Here is a 10,831-nt window from a genome sequence, read left to right on the forward strand (position 1 = left end):
TTGAATTTTGCTGATTTTAGGTATCACACGCCTTGTGTGGAATTTCACACACCCCATGTGGATTTTTATTGTAACATCCGAATCCTGAGGTATGAATTTCATTTGTATATGTTTGAGAACCAGGTTGGCCATAACATCGTGATGGCATCACCACGCCGTGGCAAATTAGTTTGAGACCATACATCTTAAATAGGTCTAGACCTACATGCGCCATTCCTAAAGTCCTTTTGGAAGTTTTGGATTGAAGACTTCATGGATTAAGTACCTAATGGTCTAATCCCATGCACTAATTTGTGTTTTTTGACCTTAGAAGTTAGATCTAGGCTTACAAGGATGTCTCAAGGGATAAACTTGTAAAATTTATCCTTTAAGACCTTGGAAAGGACCAGATCTGAGCTTTTAAGCTCTTAAAATTAGAAGAAAAAATATTAAGCTCGATTGAGTTGTTTAAACTAGTTCTCACAGCGTGACCTTAGGCTACCACGACGTGGCGATTAGGGAAGCAGTCGACGGTTTTTGCATTTTGTATCCACATCATGGCTAAAAGGAGGCCACAAAGTGAAGGGTCGTTGTTGGCAATTTTGACCTTATATTTGACCGTTGACATTGAGGGTTAACTTTTGACTTGTTTACTTTTAGTCAAGTTTCTATTTTTAGAAAGATAGCCTAAGAGTTTATCTTGTGTGGTGAAATCAATACTGTCTAACACTTATTTCTTTATTATATGAGCCATTCACTTTTGACTTCATTAGCGAGGTGAGTATTTTCACTATACTCGTTTGTCGAAAGCACCAATACCAACCTACTGGATTGTGGTAGTTGTCTTTGCGACTCTTGCATGCATATGTAGGTCTGGACCCATTATTTTTTTTGGTTGGGCCCATTTGTATGGTGGGTTGGGCCCATTATTATTTATGCTGGGTTGGGCCCATTTGTATGTTAAGCTCGACCAATTTATAAATGTTGTGTTGAGCCCATTTATTTATATGTTGGGCTGGGTCCATTTATATGGTATGTGGTATTTTGGGGAACTCACTAAACTTTGTACTTACATTTTTGTGGTTTAGCATTTTCTGGTACTTCTAGTTCGAAAGGGAAGTGCCCAGACCTGATCATACAACTTCCCCTCATGATTATCGTATCGATGATCATTTTACTCTGATGTTTTATATACATTTGTTTTATGATGGTTTTGAGATACATAATGTATGTTTTTGACAATTTTAAAAATAAAAATTTTTATCATTATTTTTGGGATGTTACAAGTAGGTATCAGAGCATTGGTTTAAAGGATTCAGACACACTCTCGAGTGTGTCCGAACTCAAAAAGGGGAATTGATAATACCTTTGAAAAGGAAAACGTTTCTAAGAAGATTTTTACAAAAGGGGTGCAATGTGTGAAATCAGTCGGGCTCAAGCAAGTGATTCCTAAAATACATCTAAATGAGTATTATGATTAGTAAGATGACATGTCAATTGCATGCTAAAGTAAGGCTAAGGATACGTTCTTGAATTGTATGATAAAATTTCTAGATTTGTGTGATGCCTTATAGCCTAGGAGGGTTTGGATGATATGAATTACTTGGAACCTATATTGGCACAGTTAATTGCAAAGTGTATATTTAAAAAGTTATAAATAGATAAGATCATATAGCCTTAGAATAATTAATTTAGCCTTATTTCCCGTTCCTTGTTTGGGTGTGAGCTAATGGTAGAATCATTATTCGACTTTCTATCTAATCGTGTATCATATACTGTAACATCCCAAGTTAAAAGCAAGAGTTCCAGGGAGTAAAGTGTAAATTAAGTCAGGGACTCGACGAGTAGGTCCTCTTACTCGCAGAGTCTGAGCGGGATTTTCTCACGGGTTAAGTGGACAACTCGTCGAGTCGGCAGATGGACTCGACGAGTTGGTGCTGAAGGGAGAAAACCCTAGTCCCAGAAGTTGTGCCCTATATAAAGCACATTATAGCCACCCTCAACCTCTTTATGGCCCATTTGAGTTCCAGAAACCCTAATTAGTATGTGTGAGCCTCCATTATGAAAGTTTGAGCTTGGAAGAAGAATTTAAGAGGAGAAAGTTAGAAGATCAAGAGGCTAGCATCGGGAGATCATTGTAGATCTGAAATCTACTCCTTCTTGGGCACATTTATGAGGTAACAAGTCGTTACCCCGAGTTTTCTCATTCTAGATCCATTTTTGGTTGTTGTTTTGGGAATTTTAGCTTGATTGGAATGCATTTCGGGTTTAGAGGTTAGATCTGAAGTTGCAACTTCAGATCTAGTTTAATAGTGAGCTATGAAAGATTAAAGCATCAGCCATAGGGCTTGATTGAGGGTGACTTTGTCCGCAAACCTTCTTGTAGCTTGGTTGGAGCTTGTTGAGCCTTGCATGCACGTAAAGTTGGAAACTTTACGTGTGAATCTGGCCCTAGGAGTCCAGTTCTATGTATTGGAAGCAATGAAATGGCCTGAAATCGTCTGAATGAAGATGTCACGTTTGGACTCGGCGAGTTGGAAGAACAACTCGGCGAGTCTGTTGAAGACTGCCTTGGACTCGGCGAGTCTATTTTTGGAATCGGCGAGTCGAGGGATGACTCGGTGAGTTGAGCAGGAAGGGACTCAGAGCTTGTTGGACTCGACAAGTCTTGGGGCGACTCGGCGAGTTGAGTCGTGACATGGGAGTTTTTGAGCATAGGAACTCGACGAGTCATGTGACAACCCGAAATTTTCATTCTGAACAAACCATATCAAGCCAATAGAAGTTAGAATAGTTACAGTGAAATTCCAGACTTTGGGTATAAGTTTGACAGTTTTTCAGGATTTACACTTAAGGAGATATCAGGAGAGTGGATGCACTAGGGTTTTGTGCAACACTCTTATTCCAATACTCTAGGATATTAGAGTTCATTCCGGGAATAAAATATTTTTCTACCAAAAATCCCAAGACTATATATAGAAATCTGAGTCCTATTCATTCATTAGTTACATTTCCAACTAGAGAAAAATCAAATTCTCTCTCACGGATCTTCGAGTTTTATTCCAAATCGTGAGTACTTCTATCTAGTCGTATTATATAGCTTAGATTGTGTTTTATAACATCAAAATCGGATCAAAACCCCAAAATTTGGGAGTTTACCGCCCAAGAACATGTTGGGTTTTGAGCATTCTAACACTCCTAAGTGTACATGCAACCCTAAATACCTTGGATTTATGTTTTCTCTATTATACATGCAAATATGAACATCCAAGGTATTATCCTAATCTAGCATACAAAACTATCAATATAACAAGATAGAATACATATCTCTTTGATGTAGAATGTCTTCATGAAGCTTGAGTGCCTAGTGCCCCAAGTGTGACACCTCAAATGGTTCACACAACACCAAATACACTTGGAATAATTTGAGAGAAATCTACACTTCATGAAATCGGCTAGCCCTTCTATTACTCACTCTCTAGTGGCTGATTTTGTCAAGAATAAGATCTTTATATAGTGTTACAATTAGGGTAAACCCTAATTGTCATGAGTTTCCATTTCCTTGGATCCATGGGTTCACATACACCATGGAGCATCCATGGACCATCCTATGGGTTTTAGCCCAACTTGATTATCCATGGAGCATTAGCCCACTATACAAGTATGGATGATTTACACAATAACCCCATATATTTAATTAGTCTTCTTTTGATAACTTAACTAATCCTAGATTAATTCTTGATCAATACTAATTAAATAATCTTATTATTCTTATTATTAATATACTAGAACTTATAATATATTAATAACCATAAGTGTCTTATTTCTCTCATTATAGTCTATCCAAGTGCATGATGCCATGCAACCGAAATGGACCATGCCGGGTCGGGTCAAGTCTTACCAATTATAGTTATGGACTTAGACATTAATCAAACAGTCTCCCACTTGGATAAGTCTAAAACTATTATTGCGTATGACTTCAGGAACCAACTAGCAATCGTAGCTCTCAAAAGCTTCTGTGGAACTCTGACCTTGTCGATGAATTCTGACCTTTGTCAATGACTTATCCATTAGATAAGGGATCATATATTCCTCTATTCTAGATATCATATGGACTGAGACATGGATTATAATCATTCTCTCTGTCCATTTGTTGTTTCCCAATTTCCGATTTATGATGACCGACTAATTGAACAAATCAAATCAGTCCTGGCCCGGCCGAGCACTTCCATTTGTCATCCTCAAATCATCGAGGGCCCCACAGATATCGCTTTTATCCCGAAGGTAAAAGGAATGGATAAACTTCGACTCATATGGCTTGTTCTACTACTTGTTGAATCATAAACAAAGGCACGTTTTATAGCACCAAGTTACCAAATGTGTTTTCGTGCAATCAATGTACAACCAACTCATAGTAACAACTCATATCTCTAGGTTTTAAGAATATAAGATATTATCGTCTCATGATCACTCGTGATAAAATCCATGAAGTGATTCCAATGAGCGCGGGTTAAATCCAATACTCAGAACTTATGAGCACTCATGAGTGTTGTAGCTCTTTGTCCAACACCTTAGACCTCTACAAGCCAACCCATGACAGTCTTAATTCATATCTACTTCCAACATATGACCGACTGTGGATGGTTTGAATAACTTAGTCATTCCGGAAGAATAACCTAGTTTATTCTGGAAGTCAAAACATGCAAAATGAAACACAATAATAATTTAATCCAATATGGTATCAAAACCTATGAACATAAATAAAACACCTTTTATTTATCACCATATGATTACACATTATTCATTGTATACTGTTTCAGCTATGAACTTTATTCTTGAATTTAAAACAATAGTTGTCCCATGCTCCAAGCGTGTACACTATGTTTTCTAAACACTAGTCATGCCATACACCAAGTATGCATACTATGTTTTTCTATGATCTTTACTTTGTGAACTAGATCCATTGAACATAACTTCAATGATTCTCTTTTCACACTCCCAAATCCTTACTGCAAGTACAAGAATTCCAAATTCATGTCATTTACTGAAATCTGTTAGATTCTAAACTTATATGCATTGATCCTCTTGTAATGATTATGCACAAAGTCAGAAAGACTTGACAACAATCATTACAGAGTATTCCAAAGGAGATCAGCTCCTTGGAAACATCCTTCTTGAATTAAGTTTCCTAATCTTAAACAAATTGAAAAATCTAACTTTGAAACATTTCCAGATTCCATTTTGACTATTACTTCTGAACAAGCGTTGCCTCCTTACAGACTATATCAATATGGTCCTTCCAGAATTATCACTATACTTCCAATTGTCCTTGAGCACCCAATCTTTGGTAAACCTTAGATTGTCCTCGATAATTGTTTAATCCTTTTAGTCATATCCAGTTCTAAACCTTTTCCCTTCTTAATGCCCCATGCATTTGGAAAATTTTAGAAAGGATGAATATAGCACATGTAATCGATCCTATATCCGAAGCATATGGGACACGATTCATGATGTCTCACATAAAGACTAAAGCAGTCTTTTGCTATAATATTTCCATTTCAATTTGCCAAGTTCTCATAATTCAGATTATGAAAAGGGATGCCGTAATCATAATAGAATTTTAGAACGCAAATAATGGACCCATATATAGAATTTCCTTATGTTGAGCCATTCCAACATGAAATTCATATATATATATATATATATATATATATATATATATATATATATATATATATATATATATATATATATCCTTGACTAAATGATTAAAACCTTACGATCTAAGCTTATAGATTTGAGATGAAGTATAATTTCCTCTCCCTTAATTATAGCAAAACAACTTTTCCCAACTGAAACCTTTTGTTTTCTATAATTAACATTGCTAACTTGCAATACTTATCATAATTATCATGCTCCCACTAACATGATGATTATTAGCATAACACTTATGCTCCCACTAGCTTTGACATGTACTCAGAAATCAGCTGACTTTCTTACCAAAGTTCAGATTTCTGATACTCGATTGTTTTGATAAGACTTTATCAAAATCATACACCTTCCCTTAGATAGCACACTTGTGTGTCTAAACAATTATGAAGAGGGATGCCATAATCATAATGGTTAGACCTTTTTTCCACTTCTCACAAGTCCATGTTAGTGTGCCGGTAAACCACACACGCTCCACTAACGACTTTGAGAATGCAAATATCACAATTGCTATCTAGCTAAAATCTACTTAGTGAAAGTGTTTCCTTACCATCATTTTCATGAATCGGAGATAAACCTTATGATACTTAGATTTTTATGGTGTGTGTGTTCTTATCCATGTGAATTGTCAAAACCATAGTCCTAAGACAAGGATAATGACGAATCCAAACACATATGGATTGAACTCAATCTTAACTTCTTGCCACCTGGTAGCTCAAGGGCCTGCCATTGCTTCCAAGTTGTTGTGCAACAAATTGAGAGCTCTAAGAACTCATATGCAAAGCCAACTTTAACTGGAATGGGCATAGAATATGTCAACACGATAGGTTATAAACCTCAAGTCGTGTGCTAGAAAAGAACTTCAGGTTCTATTCTTGATTAGTTCTTGACACTTTCAAGACCTTTAAGACTCCCACTGTCCTCTTGACCTATAAGACTCCCTTGTCAAACATCCAAGAGATAGTGTGGATTCTAACCAAGACAAACACTTCACACAATTTGCCTAAATTGATCTTTGTTTTATCCAAAACATCACAACTTACCAATTTCAAATGTACAAGAGTAGAAAACTTTTACTCTTACATTTGACAAGTGTTTTAAACCTTCTTTAAGTCATGTCACTCAAATTACAATCTTGGAGTATGACTCTAAGACTTGTATTGGAACGAAGTATGACTCATCTTCTTGATTTAGCCACTTCACCAATTCATAGCTCCTCTTCTTAGCTATAAGAAAGCACTTAGAGGATGAATTGTGATAAGGTCTCTAAATCATTATGATGATCATAAAAACTGATACTAAAGTACTCTCCCATCTTTTCAGATTTGAGAAACTTCTATCCTTCTGCCTAATTTGATTCTTCTTATTCGCTCTGCCATACATTGGAACCTTTTCCAATGTCTCAGAGTTACACTTAAACTTGTAAGTATAATCATATTTAATGAGCTTTAGTAAACTATGACGAATAGTCTTATCAATCTTTTGTGGTGGACTTAATTAGTGCACAAGAATGTGTACTCGATCCGATCCCTTAGTCCTTTACTTGACTCACACGTCCATGTGAACGAGTAATTAGTCTTAATTTTTCCAATACTTGAAAGTTCTCATTCATCATGCTATATAACTTGCATGATTCCAAGTTCCGGTCCAATTGAAACTTGGGTGATGAGAATCTTTCCTTATTTGGTAAATTTAGACATTACCACAAATGAAAGAATCAATTTCATATTTCCACTCTTGCTATTAATGGAATCTTATAAGCAACAATTTTTCCTCAAATGCCATTGTAAGGATATTTTAAAATAAATAACATCAAAAAATTTCTTTTAATTTAAAACTTTGCGGAAAAACTAATCCTTACAATCCATATGAAAACTTGTTGTTATCTATTCTGTAACAATTGGTAAAAAAAAAAAAAAATAGGAACGATCGTACGATGCTATCTTTTGATTATTAAGCAATATGAGTATTTTATTAAGAATGGTTGAAGGAATTTAACCTCTTTTATTTAAATAAGTTACTGTGAAATATAAAACAAGTAGCTATTGATAAATTTCGTTATGATGTATGGCTACGAACCATCACCGGTTTGTGAAATTAGCATATAACATCATTTGAACGCAACAAACTTAATTTTTGTAACAACATGTATCTAGTTGATAATTAAGTTAGGTTCTATGTAAAACGTGTGCTTAATAGTTGTGTAGGATCTAAATTCGACAAATATACGAACCAAAGTGACAAAACGTGTTTAACGATATGGTTAACCGGTTAAATGTCACGAAATTATACATTGGTCAATAAATTTTATATTTAAATAAATTAAAATATAAAATGAATTATTATAAGGTATAATTAAAATGTATCCAAGTGTTTTTGAATAAAAAGAATAAAACATAAACATTAAAGTTCAAATACACAAAAACTACATTGTTATTTTATACTAAGTATACATGTATGTATTTATACATATGTATTATTATCTAGTGAATAACTAGTTATGGGTCATTACCTAAAGTGATTTCATGTAAGGAATATGATTTCTAAATCAATTAAGATAAGAGAATTGGTGGAGATAAGTGCCAACTTAACTAATAAGTGCTTAATCACTTAAGACATTTTACTAAGAATGCTTCTTAATCCCTCTTCTAATTTTCAAGATTAAGACCTTCCCTCTCCTTACCTAGAACTCCTAACTAACTAAATATCTAGTAGTTAGTTAGTTAACTAACTCTATCTCTAAGCAACCACCCAAGCAAGTGGCTAGACAAGATCACATCACTTAAACTCACATCCCATCACAAGCTAGTCTAGGTTTTGTCCCCTTATCCTCTTCCACCCTTTCCTCCTTCATAACCACGAAATTTCCTCTTCATTTTACCCTCATTTGACCAGCCAATACTCCAAGTAATTACTCTCAACCTTCATCTCATTTTCAAGCACAAGAACTTCCTTCCAAAGCCATCAAAACCATGAACTAAAGGGTTGCTGTCCCTTTTGTGTTTCAGCCACCATTTCACCCATCTACACCTTCCTTTTGCTTGATATTTTTACCACCAAATACCCCTGGAAGTTACTTGTTTTGATACTCAAAATTATTGATTCAAAACAGTGAGTAAACTACCCTTTTTCTTGCACTTTTGCTGTGAAATTTTCGTGACAGCAACATAGCCAAAAGAGTGGCTGTTTTGGAGCATCAAACCAACAACCAAAAGTTCATCTTCAACTTTCCATTCTTCAAGTATTCACATAAGGTGAGTTCATACCCCTACATTTTCATGTTTTATTCAAGTTTTAAGGGGGGGGATACAAGTTAGAACACTAAATATAACTCAAATTTAAATGACAGCTTTCTACAGAAAAGTTGAGTCCTGTTCACGGACTGTTTTGACCATCTTAAACTTAATATCTTTCAAAACTGTACAATATGAAAATAGTTCAAGTTTATACCTTTCTAATGACTACTCGCACGCGTTCATACGATTTTTCTACAATTTATGGCGATTTTTATAAAACTGCCTGTCATTTCAGAAGTGATTTCGGACCAGTCTGTGAAGATGTTCATTTTCACACTAGTTTGAGACCACTAAAAATCATAATAAAAATTAGGAGCAAAGTAGACTTATTTTATAAACTCTCAGAGGTGACGGATTCAGTTTTTGACTTACGATGATTTTTCTATGAGTTTTCTAAAAACAGGGACAGTAAAGGGTAAAACTGTCAAAAGTGGTTTATAGATTTATTAACACCTTCTAACATTTTTGAGTAATGTTTATACATTAAGGAAGTTAAAACACAATCATTTAAATATGTTTAATGACCATTTTTACAAAAGTAATAAGTACAAAAAGGTCTTTAGTATCAAACTTAAGGATTATTTCATGCAAAGTTTCTAATAAAAACGTAAGAATATGAACAACAATTACGAAACATGCCAAATCATCCTTTAAAACTTATACATATATATAACCATATACATATATATGTTTTGTTTACAAACTTGTCTTCTACATCAAAAATTTAACTTTACTCGTTTTTATCAAATGAATCACTTGTGATTTATTACTACTATGTGAAAACTCTTGTCATACTTCGCATGCACTAGATTTATACAAAGTATTTAGAAATTCCAAAGTATTCTTCGTTGCTAAACCGTTTTATACATTCTAAAAACTTATGATTTATGCTTTGTCAAACATTGTGAAAAAGGATAAACTTTGCATACAAAACTACTACTTTAATACAGACTTAGTTGAGAATCCATGAGACGTGTACATCTTCAAACACTGCCTTTTTGATAAAAGGTATCGCTACAAGTCCTGTCTATAACCAGAGTCTCCCGTTCGGAGAACGTGTCAAATGTGTATAGATCTATACGGGAAGTCATGATCCCGCGCCCTGACTGTTAGCTACAGTCCGTCTTTTGGGGTGACAGTTGTCATAACGCTACGACGCCTGAAGAACGTCGCTACAGGCATATTATGTTTAGTATGGTTATAAAACTCATCGGATATACAATTATTATGGTATTATGCTTTCATGAAAGAGTAGCTATTAAAACTATTCTTCATCTAACAAATGCGATCTTCGTATAGCTTTATTATATAAAACTATGCCACACCTTTCGAGCACGTCGATTGCTTGCGATTTTCGGTCTTAGAGACTGCCAGTTATGTCAGGAAAATAAGGGTTTTTCCTGTATACAAACCAAACAACTAATAGGAAAATAAGGGATTTTCTCGGTACAATTAGTTGCAACTTATAACACGAACATTCATATGCATTTCATACTTTTATAAGAAAATAAGGGTTTTTCTTGGAAAACACAACAAATCATAACTCCTTACATTTGAAACAGTGCGTTTTCTGGAAAACATACACGAACTTTCGAATGGCGTACATTTTCTCAAAACACTACTTATGAACTCACCAACTTAATTGTTGACACTTTTTCTTTGAAATAACTTGTATTCTCAGGGAACCGCTAAGCAGATTTGGAAATCAACTTTTGGGGATTAACGTGCTGACGTTAATTACTTCTTTTGAAGGATGTTTTTGTATTTATCTTTTGAACAAGTAACGAATACGATTATGTAAACATTTTGGAAACTTTAATATATATGGTGGTGTGTACTTTCCTTTC

General features: G+C 34.7%; 1 long non-coding RNA gene across 1 annotated transcript; it reads left to right on the forward strand.

Annotated features, from left to right (window-relative positions):
- Positions 1-8,839: 8,839 nt before the first annotated feature.
- On the forward strand, positions 8,840-10,831 carry LOC128132015 (uncharacterized). Its single transcript, XR_008229943.1, has 2 exons — positions 8,840-8,942; positions 10,666-10,831. It is a non-coding gene; the product is annotated as an uncharacterized LOC128132015 (long non-coding RNA).

This window comes from Lactuca sativa, chromosome 2 (genome assembly GCF_002870075.4).
Source record: "Lactuca sativa cultivar Salinas chromosome 2, Lsat_Salinas_v11, whole genome shotgun sequence".
NCBI lineage: Eukaryota > Viridiplantae > Streptophyta > Magnoliopsida > Asterales > Asteraceae > Lactuca > Lactuca sativa.